The sequence below is a fragment of the Tachyglossus aculeatus genome, chromosome X1 (assembly GCF_015852505.1).
Source record: "Tachyglossus aculeatus isolate mTacAcu1 chromosome X1, mTacAcu1.pri, whole genome shotgun sequence".
NCBI classification, from domain to species: domain Eukaryota; kingdom Metazoa; phylum Chordata; class Mammalia; order Monotremata; family Tachyglossidae; genus Tachyglossus; species Tachyglossus aculeatus.
The window spans coordinates 126,848,066-126,862,537 of NC_052101.1; positions in this window are offsets into that span (position 1 = coordinate 126,848,066).

Below are 14,472 nucleotides of genomic sequence, written 5' to 3' on the forward strand. Positions count from 1 at the left end.
TGGCCTGGAATGCCCTCCCTCCCAACATCCACCAAGCTAGCTCTCTTCCTCCCTTCAAGGCCCTACTGAGAGCTCACCTCCTCCAGGAGGCCTTCCCAGACTGAGCCCCCTCCTTCCTCTCCCCCTTGTCCCCCTCTCCATCCCCCCGTCTTACCTCCTTCCCTTCCCCACAGCACCTGTATATATGTATATATGTGTGTACATATTTATTACTCTATTTATTTTGCTTGTACATATCTATTCTATTCATTTTATTTTGTTAATATGTTTGGTTTTGTTCTCTGTCTCCCCCTTCTAGACTGTGAGCCCACTGTTGGGTAGGGACTGTCTCTATCTGTTGCCAACTTGTACTTCCCAAGCGCTTACTACAGTGCTCTGCACACAGTAAGCGCTCAATAAATACGATTGATTGATTGATTGAATGATTGGTTACATGGACCGGGCATGGGGATAGCCCATCTTGAAGGACAAATAACCAAATACATTCCGTGTTCGTTTCAAAGCGATTTTGTTCCTAATAGTTTCTATTCTGGGTCACATTGTATACTCAGAATGTTTTTCCAAGGCTATTAACTATGTCATGCTGGGCAATTTAATAAAGATAATTAGAAGGAAGTGGTACATTTTGTTTGAGCCTAGGAAAGCAGAAGTAGAGACTTCTCCTTGTGAGCCTGCCACTCAGTTCAGCATTCTAGGCTTCAAGCATTCAGCATTCAAGCGCTTAGTACAGTGCTCTGCACATAGTAAGCGCTCAATAAATACGATTGATTGATTGATTCTAGGCGAGTGGCACGGTGAGCCCCTTCCAAAAGAGCTTGAGAAGCGAGGGAGAGAAATCCAGGCATCATTTCTGCACCATCACGGCCTGAGAACAGTTGGTCTTAGGGCATTTGGAAGCCTGGAAGAGTATACAACTCAACAGATGCCACGACTCACTGCCAGAGACCCATCAGCCCCATCTTTTAGGGCAATACTTGTGATATTTATTAAGCGCTTACTATGTGCTAAGCACCGTACTAAGCACTGGGATAGATGCATGGTAATCAGGTCCCTGGGCTCGCAGTCCAAGAGAGGGAAAACCCATTTTGCCGATGAGGGAACTGAGGCACAGAGAAGTTAAGTGACTTGCCCAGGGTCACAGAGTAGAGAAGTAGTGTTCCCGGGATTAGAACCCAGGTCCTAGGATCCCTAGGCCCAAGCTCTTTCCACTAGGCCACTCTGCTTCTCATATAACATTTCTGGTCACAGAAAATGCTGAAGATCACCTGAAAGAGCTAATTTTCGAGTTCAAAGATGAAGTTGCACCTGTTGAAAACGGGAGACGGTTGCTAAGGACAGACTTGCGTGGCACAGTGTCATCAGAAACGCTTCAAACGGAAAGGGAGCATTTGATACAGTCCTTGGCGCAAAGTAAGTGCTTACCAAATACCATGATTATTATTAGTAGTAATATCATTATAGAAAACAGGACCGGGAAGCGACAAACGTTAAATTCAAAAACACAACAAAGGACAGTCATTTTGTGTGCCCAGTGAGGGTCCCTCATTGACTTTTCTGGGGAGACATGCACTCACTGGTGAACTTCACTGTCACTGATCCCTCAAAACTATAAGTGCGTTGTGGACAGGTAGCATGTCTGCCAACTCAGTTATATTGTATTTTCCCAAATGCTTAGTACAGTGCTCTGCACATAGTAAGCACTCAAAAATGCCACTGACTGATTGGTTGTCTTCAATTACAAGGCACAATGATATATATGTACATTGGAATTACAAGGCACAACAATATATATGTATATATATAGTTCCTCCTGGATGTGTTTGTATATACATAAAGGTAATAATAATAATAATTGTAATAACTGTGGTATTGGTTAACCACTTACTATGTGCCAGACACTGTACTAACTGTTGGGGTAGATGCAAGCTAATCGGGTTGGACAAGTCACTTCACTATTCTGGCCCCCAGTTACCTCATCTGTGTCCACATAGGGCTCACAGTCGCAACCCCCATTTTACAGATGAGGTAACTGAGGGCCAGAGTAGCGAAGTGACTTGTCCAAGGTCACACAGCAGACAAATGGCAGAGCTGGGATTAGAACCCATGACCTTCTGACCCCCGGGCCCATACTCTGTCCACTAGGCCAAGTTGCTTCCCTATCTATTTCTGTCTATTCATCTATTTATCATATATATGTGTAATAATAATAATAATAATGATAACATTTATTAAGCGCTTACTATGTGCAATGCACTGTTCTAAGAGCTGGGGAGGTTACAAGGCAATCAGGTTGTCCCACAGGGGGCTCACAGTCTTAATCCCCATTTTACAGATGAGGGAATTGAGGCACAGAGAAGTTAAGTGACTTGCCCAATGTCACACAGCTGAAAAGTGGCAGTGCTGGGATTTGAACCCATGACCTCTGACTCCAAAGCCCGTGCACTGAGCTACGCTGCTTCTCTATATATCTATCTATCTGTACATGTCCAAGAGCAGTGTTGCCTGGTGGAAAGAATACAAGCCTGGGAGTCAGAGGAACTGGGTTCTAATCTCAGCTCCGCTTCTTGTCCGCTCTGTGACTTTGGGGAAATCACTTCACTTCTCTGTGCCTCAGTTACCTCATTTGTAAATGGGGATTAAGACTGTGAGTCCCATGTGAGACAGGGACTGTGTCCAACCTGATTGTCTTGTATCTACCCCAGGGCTTAACACAGTGCCTGGCCCACAGTAAGGCCTTGACAAATATAAATTTATACCATTATAAATTCCAATACCCATAGTATATAATTATAATTATAATATATATAATATATGTGTATACATGCACACATATATATACACATGCACACTCACATACACAATGGTTTATTCATTTATTCAATCATATTGATTGAGCACTTACTGTGTGCAGAGCACTGTACTAAGCGCTTGGGAAGTACAAGTGGGCAACATATAGAGACGGTCCCTACCCAACAACGGGCCTAGAAGGGGGGTTTAGTGGATAGAGCCCCGGCCTAGGAGTCAGAAGGTCATGGGTTCTAATCCCAGCTCCGCCACATGACTGCTGTGTGCCCTTGGGCAAGTCACTTCATTTCTCTGTGCCTCAGTTACCTCATCTGCAAAATGGGGATGTGACAGACTTTTAGACTGTGAGCCCACTATTGGGTAGGGACTGTCTCTATATCAATCAATCAATCGTATTTATTGAGCGCTTACTATGTGTAGAGCACTGTACTCTATATGTTGCCAACTTGTACTTCCCAAGCGCTTAGTACAGTGCTCTGCACACAGTAAGCACTCAATAAATATGATTGATGATGATGATGGAGACTGTGAGCCCCACTTGGGCCAGGGACTTTGTCCAATCCAATTTGCTTGTATCCACCCAAGCCCTTAATACATTGCCTGGAACACGGTAAGCACTTAACAAATACCAGAATTATTAATCCCAGCTCCGCCAAATATCTGCACAGTGACCTTGGGCAAGTCTTTTCACTTCTCTGGGCCTCAGTTACCTTCATCTGTAAAATGGGGATTAAGAAATAGTGTGAGCCCTACGTGGGACAGGGACTGCGTCCAGCCTATCTTGTCTCTACCCCAGTGTTTAAAACAGTGCTGGGCACATAGTAAGTGCTTAACAAGTCCAGCACTTAGAACAGGGCTTTGCACATAGTAAGCATTTAATAAATGCCATTATTATTATTATTAAGTACCATAATTATATATTCAGCATCCAGTTGGTGCGGTGCCCATAAGGATTTGCATTCATGGGGGAGAAGAACATAAAAACATGGACAAAGGTCCCCAAGGCCTAGTACTGCGCTCTTCACGGAGTGTGTGATCAGAAAATTCTGCTGCAGCTGTTCATAATAACTGTGGTATTTGTTACATGCTTACTACATGCCAAGGACTGTTCTAAGCTCTTAGGTAGGTACAAGACAGCTTGTTCAAAGCCCCCTTCCCACATGGGGCTCACAGTCTTAATTCCCTCCTTAATTCTCCTCCTCCCCATCCCCCCCGCCCTACCTCCTTCCCCTCCCCACGGCACCTGTATATATGTTTGTACGGATTTATTACTCTATTTTACTTGTACATATTTACTATTCTATTTATTTTGTTAATTATGGGCATTTAGCTTTAATTCTATTTGTTCTGATGACTTGACACCTGTCCACATGTTTTGTTTTGTTGTCTGCCTCCCCCTTCTAGACTGTGAGCCCGCGGTTGGGTAGGGACCGTCTCTATATGTTGCCAACTTGTACTTCCCAAGTGCTTACTACAGTGGTCCGCACACAGTAAGTGCTCAATAAATACGATTGAATGAATGAATGAATTCCCCTTTTGCTGATGAGGTAACTGAGGCATAGAGAAATGAAGTGACTTGTCCAAGGTCACGTAGCAGACATGTGGCATCATTAGAACCCACATCCTCTGACTTGCAGGCCTGTGCTTTTTCCACTAAACCATGCTGCTTCTCATGAAAGTAATCCTCAACTCTCTTCCCCTAACTTTCCCTCTAGTAAGAAACACAGTGTGAAAGCTTCTTCATGGGCAAGGATCATGTCTACCAACTCTATAATAATAATAATGATGGCATTTATTAAGTGCTTACTCTGTGCAAAGCACTGTTCTAAGCGCTGGGGATGTTACAAGGTGAGCAGGTTGTCCCATGGGGGGTTCACAGTCTTAATCCCCATTTTCAGATGAGGTAACTGAGGCACAGAGAAGTGAAGTGAGAAGCAGCGTGGCTCAGTGGAAAGAACCCGGGCTTGGGAGTCAGAGGTCGTGGGTTCAAATTCCAGCTCCACCAATTGTCAGCTGTGTGACTTTGGGCAAGTCACTTCACTTCTCTGGGCCTCAGTGACCTCATCTGGAAAATGGGGATTAAGACTGTGAGCCCCCTGTGGGACAACCTGATCACCTTGTAACCTCCCCAGCGCTTAGAACAGTGCTTTGCACATAGTAAGTGCTTAATAAATGCTATTATTATTATTATTATTATTATAAGTGACTTGCCCAAAGTCATACAGCTGGCAATTGGCAGAGCCAGGATTTGAACCCATGACCTCTGACTCCAAAGCCCCGGCTCTTTCCACTGAGCCACGCTGCTTCTCGTACACCTCTATTGTATTGTACTTTCCCAAGCACTTAATGCAGAGATCTGGATGCAGTCAGAGCTCAGTAAATACACTGATTTATTGAATTTGTCATCCATGAATTTATCCCAACTCCTTTTGCTGAAAAATACTGAAATTTTCACATGTGCCACTTCCCATGAGAACGAATTCCATATGCTCACCACCCGCTGGGTGAGAAGTGTTTTCCTGTGTTTGTTTTGAGTGAGTAGGAGGAGATTGGGGTGGGGGGTGAAAATTCAGAGAAGCTTATCTTTGCTGAGAGACAGAGAAGGGGCATCCCATTTCCCCCAGCATCCCGGGTCCATAGGCATTGGAAGCGGGATGGCCCAGTGGAAAGTCAGGGCACCTGGGTTCTAATCCCAGCTCTGCCACCTTTCTGCTGTGTGACCTTGGGCAACTCCCTTCACTCCTCTGGGCTTCGGTTAACTCCACTTTAAAATGTTCTCCCTCCCCTTCAGACTAGAAGTTCCACGTGGGAAGGGGGTTGAGTCGGACCTGATAATGGACACTTGATAATAATAATAATAATAATGGTATTTGTTAGGCGCTTACTATGTGCCAAGCACTGTTCTAAGCTCTGGGGTAGATACAAGATGATCAAGTTGTCCCATGTGGGGCTCACAGTCTTAATCCCCATTTTACAGATGAGATAACTGAGGCCCAGAGAAGTTGAGTGACTTGCCCAAAGTCACACAGCTGACAAGTGGCAGAGTCAGGATTAGAACCCATGACCTCTGACTCCCAAGCCCCTACTCCTTCCACTAAGCCACGCAGCTTCTCGATAATCGCTCCAACCGCAACCCCACGGCACTTATGTTCGTATCTTTAATTATATATAATACATTACTTATTTATTCATATTATTGCCTGTCTCCCCCACTAAATTATAAGCTAGTTATGGGCAGGGAACGTGTCTGCTAAATCTGTTGTATTGTACTTGCCCGAGCGCTTAGTAATAATAATAATAATAATGATAATGATGGAATTTGTTAAGTGCTTACTATGTGCAAAGCACTGTTCTAAGTGCTGGGGAGGATACAAGGTGATCAGGTTGTCCCACATGGGGCTCATAGTCTTAATCCCCATTTTCCAGATGAGGTAACTGAGGCCCAGAGAAGTTAAGTGACTTGCCCAAAGTCACACAGCTGACAAGTGGCAGAGCCGGGATTTGAACCCATGACCTCTGACTCCCAAGCCCGTGCTCTTTCCATTGAGCCATGCTGCTTCTCCAGCACAGTGCGCTGCATACCTAAGACCTCAATAAATACAATTTATTGATTGATCGATCGATCTTGTCTCTACCCCAGTGCTTAGTACAATGCATGACGCACAGTAAGCGCTTTACAGATACCGCAGTTACGATTATATTTTCGTTATTGGAGCCCTGACTTTTCAGGGGTGTTTTCACAATCAGACAATTGCTGGGATCAGAGCTTTCAGGTCGGTCCAGAGGTAGAAGTCGCCGTCTGGCCCACTAAAAACCCCGGCCTGACCCACATACGCCCTCTGATCTGGTCCTCCTGCCTTTTCTGGTTTCCGTCAAATCATGAGATGGGTGACTATATTGTACTGGACTTGCTATTCATTTTATTAACGAATAGACCATCATCATCATTATTATCATCCGTTCTCCCCACCTTTCCTCTCACAGGTTGTGACCAGGGGAGAGGGTGCGGATGGCTCAGTGGAAACCCTCACCACGGCTACTGAAACAACGCAAGGACGTGACCCGTCTACGGTAAGACGCACCTTGCCCCTCTTCACCATTACTGTGGGAGCAGTGCTCACTTGAATGGCAGAGCAAAGGTGGGAAATGCGCAGGAGAATTTCTCTCCATGACGCTCAACAGCTGCACTGTCTTTCAACTGAAGGACAATCCGATTTCCAGCTTTAGTTGTTGTCATTGTTAATTCATTGTTCCGGCTTTACTTATAGGGTGATTTGTGGGTCCAAGATCAGTTCTTCCCTCCCCCTTTTTAGATTGCAAGTTCTCTGGGGGCCAATGACGATGTCTGGCTCTCTATCCTCCTGTCTTTCTCCAGCCCTCTGCACATAGGACACATTCATCAAACCTAATTATTCCTCCTCTTAATAAAGGGGAAATATTTGGAAATGCCTGTCTAATGAGAGAGCAGCTGGTATTGGGACTAAAGCAAGGCATCATGTCTAATAATTCTGACTTGGGAGGTTGCGGCAAAATGCAAAGTTTCGTGTTTTTTTCCCAAAGCCAAACCCGCCGACGAACGGCCCTTTGGCCCTGCTGTCCCCAAGAAAATCTTGAAGAGGGAAGGAACGGTTGAAGTGAAAATGAAATGAATGCCTCTTTCCCCAGTGCATTTCAATGCTTCTTGCGCTATCAAATGAGAAATCAAATGAATTAAATTTTCCTTGGAAAACATGTCTGAAAAGGAAAGTGGCGGATTTTTGGTTAGCCGCACTTGATTTTATTAAATATCCAACTTCTTATGATCATTTCATAAGATCATAAGAAGATCATAAGCCGGTTTGTAGCACCTGGTTGAGACAGCTTCGCTCAGTGTTTAACCTTTGATATTTGATTGAGGTTGGCCTGGATTCTACTACATAATACGGTTTAATATTTGGCCCATTGAAGGGCCATTGTTTTTTCTTCCTCACTGAAGCATTATCAAATCTAATCATAAATCAAGGTATCCTAGGTAGCTTATGGAACGGGGGAGAGATTCTCCATTTTTGAGTTTGATTTCCTAGTTCAAATCTCTTTGAATTTTCAACCAATCCATCGGTCCATGGAATTTACTAATCATAATAGCAGGTGTGGCATTTGTTTAGAACTTATTATGTGCCAAGCACTGTAGCACTGGAGTAAAGACAATCAGGTTGGATACAGTCCCTGTCCCCATGGGGCTGGCAGTCTAAGTAGGAGGCAGAACGGGTACTGAATCCCTATTTGACAGATGAGGAATCTGGGGCACAGAGAAGTGTGGTGAGTTGCCCAAGGTGACCCAGCAGGCGAGTGGCAGAGCCGGGACTAGAGCCCAGATCTTCGGACTCTCAGGCCCGTGGTCGTTCCACTAAGCCACACTGCTCCGTACTAAGCGCTTGAGAGAGTACAATGCAATAGAGTTGGTAGACATGATCCCTCCCCTCAAGGGGCTTGCAATCTAGTGGAAGAGTTTACAATCTATTGGAGTGTACAGTCTGCTCTGTCCTATCTAATTTTGTTTGTATGAACCCCTTCAGGTTTGTCAATTTTTCATTCTAAATTCAAATACTTCCATTGTACCCTCCCAGACACTATTTGAGCTCCTCGTGGGCAGGAATCATGTCTACCAACTCTTTCGTATTGTACTCTCCCAAGCGCTTAGTACAGTGCACCGCACACAGCAAATGCTCAATAAATACCATTGATTCATAGATTAATGCTGTTTTCCAGGGTTTCAAATTTCAACATCTCAAGCTCTAGACAGCTTTTCAGATTAAGTCCTGGACAACGTATTAAGACTTTCTCTGCATCGATGGAGCACTTTTCTAACGTTGTTTTATAGCAAAGACATTAAACCTCATGTCAAAGTTCAAGCCAGTCACTTTTTTTAATGTAGTCCAATTAATATGAGCTTCTTCCTCATCTATCTGTCAAAGAACAAAATCCTGTCATCGTTTCTAAATCCTCCTCTAAGTTTTCATTGATCCTAGCCTTAGAACAAGATTTTCAAAAATAGTATTACATGAAGATATTGTCTAGGAGATTTTGGCTAATCTCAACACTTCATTTTAGATTACATCTAGTAGTTTTCAGACTCCTATCCAGCTCTTGATCAGTGGTTTTTATCAATGTTTACCTCTTAATTAAAAGGCAATCGTGGCTTTTGCTTCTTCAGGCTGTAACACAGGCAAAATGAACTCCAAATATCTTTCATGATGATTCCATAGTAAAAGTCCAACATTTACTTCCAAAAAGTAAGGTTAGCCATATCATTCTCTGAAATGGCAAATAACACGCCTTTTTTCTCTTAGTGGGTAACTAAGTCATAATTCACATGATTTAAATACAGAAATGAGAAGCAGCATGGCCTAGTGGAAAGACCACAGGCCTGGGGGTTATAAGGACCTGAATTTGAAACCCAGATTCACCACTTGTCTGCTGTGTGACCTTAGGCAAGTCACTTCACTTCTCTGTGCCTCAGTTACTTTATCTGGAAAATGGAGATTTGTGAGCCCCATGTAGGACAGGGACTGTGTCCAACCTGATTAGCTTGTATCTACCCCAATGCTTAGTCATTGCACAAGATGTACTGTCTTTAGGTAGTTGAAGAAGACTATTCAAAAATGGGAAACAAAATCAAATACTAACATTACGCACAGACATACACCCTCACATTCATGATTCTCTATTCTAAGATGTCTCTTTTACGGCATGAGGTAATCAAAGGCAGGAGGTAGATTGAATTTCATGCAGTTGGTGACTCAGTAACTTGGCAGTTATCAACAAGTGATTTTTAAGGGTATGTCACTCTTAAACAGTATTTTAGTGTTTAATTACTTTAAGTAGTCAAAGAGCCCATCAATATAAATATATTTAAAGATTTCAGATGTATTTTCCTTAAAAGGATACACCTTGGAAGGTCTAATGTAGCATTGTTTGGTGCCAAAGAGCTTTTAGTACGAGTTCTCACCTACACCTCCTCATTCATATCAACAATCAGAAAGACAAACCAAATCATGTGTTTCCAAACCAAATGGAATAGTTGGTGGGGTCGATGATTATGGGAGTTGAGGAGGAAGAAAAAGTGGTGTTGCTCAGTGGAAGAGGGGATAAGGTTAAAACAGGTAAGGAGGAACTTGAAGTGAGCAAAACAAGAAGGGAAATTTCAAAATAAAAGAGCTTAGCAAGAAGGCCGGGGGTCCCAGAAGCAAATCTTTGGCCTAGTATGTGCAATATTGTATTGCTCGAAGATGTAGTCTATGTAAAATATGACTCCCCAAACCACCAGGAGAATTTTTCATCCTGTTTCCCGGTCCACCTTGGAATTGGAGGACAACACCATCCCCACCGTGAAGGCAGTCAGGGCCCGGTTGCCAGTGAGAGGCAGCTGGAAATCAGCTCCCTGAGTTTAGGGACCGGGTCTCAGACCTCACTGGGGCTGGGCAGATTTGAAGGAGGGAGGGAGTTCCAGGTCAGGGTGTGTTGGTCCCCGTGAGGAAAGGTTTCATGAAAACCGGTATACCGTGAAACAGACTCAAGAGCAGAGGCAGATCCTGAATGTGACAAAGCCTATAGCACAGCATGGATCAGTTTCCTGAGAGCCATTCAGGGGGTGGAGAGGGTAGGAGAGTGTTTATCTCACATCGCTCTGTTCAGCTCTACTTGCACACATAGTATCCCTCCATCAGTAACGTCAGCTTTTGAAACGGCTAAACAGAACACAGTGTAAATCAAAAAGACTGAACCATTCTACAGCAGCAGCTTTAGTTATATTTTAGCTTGAAGAGATTCCAAACAAGTTTGTCCGACAGTGGCCAAGGTAAACTACGTACTTCATTTGGGTGATCCGGTACCATTCAAATGGAATACAGTGCCAGAAAATTTTTGTTCACCGTGACTCCAACCAACAGTCCTGAGCCTTTTCTAAAATAAAGATGGATCTAGTGCCCACTCTCAACAGAGCACTGTACTAAGTGCTTGGGAGAGTCCAATAGAGTCAGTAGACCTTATTCCTGCCTTCAAGGAGCTTAGAGTCTGGCACGGGTAACAGGCACTAAAATTAATAACAAGCAGGGGAAAGAGGCAGAGCTTAAAGATATGTGAATGAGTGTTTTGGGGTAACAAGATTAAAAAACTATGTCTGGGTCTCCATCTTTCCTTTGACCACACCCTCCCCACTCCCCCGGCCTGGCCTCCAGCTCTATCCAGAAAAGCAAATGGAGACAAATCCAAAGTCTTGATGACTATAAAATCCGCACTAATTATTGTCTCAGAGCGAAAATGAGTGCTGTGGAGTGAAGGATTGTTCTATCAGACCAAAATGATCTAACGAGATGGCCCTGACCACTTGTTGCAAACTTACCATTCCCACTGCAGATGAACGATTGCCTGGGAAGCGAGTAATTGATTCTACACTGGCTGCAGCTCTTCTTTATGAGACTGATGTACAGAACGCTCTTCCAGCCCTACTGGAAATTAGAGCAGACAAGGAGCAAATTATCTCAAGACACTTACGGGAAGACATTTTGGCAGATTTTGCACTGCAGATTTTAATAGAAAAGGAATGCATCTTTTGTCTCAGACAAAAGTGGCTTTTTAGTCACAGGGAACAGATATACTTGGCAGTCAAAGTGTGTCAGTGTCTGGGAGCTGGAAGGAGAGCGAGCTGTTCTGTCTTGACTGTTTCCTGACTGCTTTATTTTTCTATCAGGAATTTAACACTTAACGTATCACATGTTCAAAACAGAACTCATCTTCCCACTCAGACCCTGTCCTCCCCCTGACATTCCGATCACTGTAGAAAACACCACCATCCTCTCTGTCTCACAAGCCACTGACCTTGGCATTATCCTCAACTCATCTCTCTCATTCAACCTGCACGTTTAGTCTGTCACACAGTCCTGTCTGTTCTACCTTCAAATATCTCTAGAATCTGCCCTTTCCGCTTCATCCCAACTACTGCCACTCTAATCATTTCCTGCCTCGATTAGTGCATCAGCCTCCTCGCAGACCTCCCTGCCTCCTGAATCTCCCTTCTCTAATCCACACTTTACACTGCTGCCCGGATTGTTTTTCTGAAAAAAACGTCCTGTCTGTGTCTCCCCACTCCTCAGATCCCTCCAATGGCTGCCCATCCATCTCATCATCAAAGAGAAGCTCCTTACCATCACCTTTAAGGCACTCAATTAGCTCTCTCCCTCCTTCCTAACCTTGCTCATCTCCTACTAGAACCCAACCTGCACTAATTGCTCCTCTAATGCCAGCCTCTATTTATTTTATTTTGTTAATATGTTTTGTTTTGTTCTCTGTCTCCCCCTTCTAGACTGTGAGCCCACTGTTGGGTTGGGACCGTCTCTATATGTTGCCAACTTGTACTTCCCAAGCGCTTCATACAGTGCTCTGCACACAGTAAGCACTCAATAAATACGAATGAATGAATGAATGAAGGAAGGAAACTACTCCCTGAACCACAATCTCATCTATCCTGCCATCGACCCCTTGCCCACGTCCTCCCTCCGGCCTGGACCTTCCCCCTGCATAGAAGACGGACCACCGCTCTCCCCACCTTCAGTGCCTTGTTAAAATCATTTCTCCTGCAGGATACCTTCCCTGACTAAGCCCTCATTTCCTTACTCCCTCTCCCTCCTGCATCACCTACCCACTTGGACATAATCCCTTTAAGCAGTTTATCTTCACCCCACTCTCAGCCCCAAAGCACTTCATGCCCATATCCTTACACCCTGCCGTTTCTCTTACCTATAATTTATTTTAACGTCTGTCTCCCACTCTGTACTGTAACCTCGTTGTGGGCAGGGATCGTGTGCGTCGACTCTATTGTGTTGTACCCTCCCAAGCACTTAGTGTAATACTCTGCACCCGGTAGGTACTCAATAAATACTGTTGTTTGATGGGTTGATGTGGCAAGCACCACACTAAGCAATACAACCAGACTGGACATAGTTCTTTTCCTTTCCCCGATGCTCACAGTCCAAGAGGTAGGGAGAGTGGGTGTTTTTACCTCATTTTGCAGATGAGGAAACTGTGGCCCAGAGAGGTTAAGGGACTTAAGCCAGATCACCCAGGCACAAGCTTTCTCGCTTAGCATCAGTGAAGTGTATTGCTCCCATGAAAAATCAGCAGGGTCTCCATCCCCAAATGTTGGCATAGATTGTCCACATATCTGGTCAAGGCCAGTCTCTTCAATTAAGCCACTGGTTGTTCGATATCAGCTAAATTCAGCAAAACGCATTACACTCCAAGCCTTGCTGTTTTCAGACACGGTCCAACAGGGCCTGAAATATAATTCAGCCTCCGAAGTAGCATTGGTCAAAGCATTCCTAGAATGAAAGATGTGTTTTAAAAGGCTGCACTATTTGATTTTCATGCTCCTCCAGATCAAAACGGAATTGCTAGGAGGAACACAGATCAGCACTGTTCTTTGAATTATCGGTTTCCCAGCAAATCCCCCTGTTGTAGCTTTCCATTTAGGAATATCTATATTTAATCTTTCTCTTTTTTTTCTCTCTCTCTTTCTCTTTGTCTCTCTCTTTCAGTCACTTTCTTTATCCCCATTTTCCATTCTCTTGCTTTCCCTCTTTCCTCTCTCTTCCCCCTCCCCATCCCCTTTCTCGCTAGACTACTAAAAATATTTCAATCCTTCTATTCATCTTCAGCTATCTGCATCGAGGACGGCAAAGTATTTCTTCAGCATTCAGAACCTGGATCGAGAGAAGACGATTCTGATCTAATTTAATTTAGCATTTTCCGTATTAATGAGAAGAGATTGCGATGGGAGTTGTAAAACTGCTGCCTCCAGAATTTCCAACTGCCAAGAAGCATATCTCAATATTAGCAACTAACGGCCAAGTTTTGCCTTCTTTCCCTCTTATGCAGCTCCAGGGCCCTTTGTGTCCTGAAATATTCATAATTAATTCCCATTTGCAGTCACACATGACTGTCTTGGGGCGAATCTGGCTCTGAGTGGTGGATTTGGCAGAAAGAATTTGGGCCCAGGTTTGTTTGCCTGGTGGGGCCTTCCCTCCATAGAGAGTGGCTTCCAAACCTGTTGACACTTATGTTATTTGGCACAAAATACATCAGCTATTTCAGCTCACCTCAAGTATCTTCTTCAGGGAGAATTCGAATATCGAATGGTAATCTACTCTTCCAAATAATAGTAACAATTATAATCGTATCTGTTAAGTGCTTACTATGACTATGGGCTTTCCCTTAGGGCAGGAAGCTGACCGCTCCTCTTGGAAAGATGTCTTCGTATATTCGTGGCATTTTCCCAAGATTGGGAAGTTAGACTTAAAAAGGTAAGATAACTATGGTTTATATCCTCAAGAGCCAACAGCCTCTCAAAGAGAAGAACTCTCTTGTCTTTCATGTGAGGACAAGCACACGGTGGAAGGCAGGAGGAAAAAGATCCCAAGGCTTAGAGAATTTGCTCAGAAAGGCTCTAAAAGACAGTTCTTATGGCCCACCAGTCTTATCCACTAATTCCTCATCATCTATGCTGTTTCAGTCAGCCCAATGACTGGATTAATTTGACTAAGCCCATTCACAAATGACAAAATCAATCCCTTCCTTTCAAAGTCATTAAATATATAGCATCTGAAACTTTCTGCTTAGTTTTCTACTGTTATG